This window comes from Halyomorpha halys, unplaced genomic scaffold, assembly GCF_000696795.3.
Source record: "Halyomorpha halys isolate HHAL.00 unplaced genomic scaffold, Hhal_1.1 Scaffold1535.1, whole genome shotgun sequence".
Taxonomy (NCBI): domain Eukaryota; kingdom Metazoa; phylum Arthropoda; class Insecta; order Hemiptera; family Pentatomidae; genus Halyomorpha; species Halyomorpha halys.
In genome coordinates, this window is record NW_027110783.1 from 100331 (window position 1) to 101809 (window position 1479).

The following is a 1479-nucleotide window of genomic DNA, read 5'->3' on the forward strand; positions in this document are numbered from 1 at the left end:
AACTCATTTTTATTTCATATTATTATAAATTAGACTGTAATTATAAACAAATTATTAACAAGTTTATTTTATCTTTACTTTATTTTAAAGAGATACCCGTCTGTCTCTGTTATTTATTTATTTGGGAATACATAAACTATACAATATAGTTATAGTCATTACACAGTGCGTTTATTGCAATTGTTTGGTGTTACTTCGACCCGAAAACGTTTTTACTGAGCAATTTAAGAGCAGATTATCGTGCATTTTAATTTTAAGTGTGTGCAGGGTGAAATGATGTAGTCTTTACAAAATCTTAGTTGTTAAATCAAAATATCTTCATTAAAAAATAGTAAGCCAATCGAGATATCCCAAAACGATTCAAGTCCTAAGAAAAATAATATAACAATACAAATCAGACAACAGAAATGCTGACGAAAACCATGCAATCGATCAGCTGACGAAAGGTTTCCAAATAAGTTGCCACTCAAAGAAATATTAAAATTGGTTGTAAAATAATGAAATACATAATTATTTATAAACATGAATGGGTTTTAAACTAATATGCCGTTGCTCACGCTTGCTCATTTGGTTATAACCCTAAACTTTCTTCTCTAGGTAAATTTAGTCATTTTTAAAAAATAATATATTCTAAAAGTCGCTTATTATGATGGAATAGTTCTTTAAGTTTTTATTCTATAGGTGATGTTTAAACAAATCATATTTTTATTTCAATATTAGGTAGGTGCACTCTGTTCTAACAGGGGACCAAATCCAATTTTACAAAAAATGATTTATTTGACCATGCTGCCCAAATACATTTTGTTGCTACAATACTCAGAGTACCCATCAATCCACGATTTAATATAAAAAACTACATATATTGACATGATATCAAAATATTTTTTTCTCTACCTTTTCCTTTATCAAACAATAATCGTCTATATACTTAATCAAATTTATTTTAACTATTTATATTTTATGTTTTATTAATTTTATTCTCATACCCCTCTGCAGTGTTCCGCAATACACGTTTGATCCGTTACAGAAATTAAAATCATTTATCATTAAATAACAAGGTCAAATAAATCAAAAATACAATATTCACAGCACTAGATGTGTTAAAAAAAAAATTAACACATAAATTTTAAAAACATATCAAACAAATTGTATTTCTGTAATTTACATGTATTCTGTAGTTCAGATTGGAATATTTTTTAAATATTGTGTAAGCGAGAAAACAAATAAATTTCAAGCATTTTCATTTATACTTCAATATAAAATAAAATATTACACGGTCATAACTAAAAATTTTTTATTAAATAAATCAAAAATTAGTATCCAATTCTGTCTCAACACTTTATTTCTCACTAGTCCAACGTTTCGGCCATTCCAGCCATCTTCAAGGACATCATCAATATTCAACAGCTTATATTATATCTTCATTTTTAAACATTTACAACAACATCATTATTCACTATATAATATAACATACCTTCA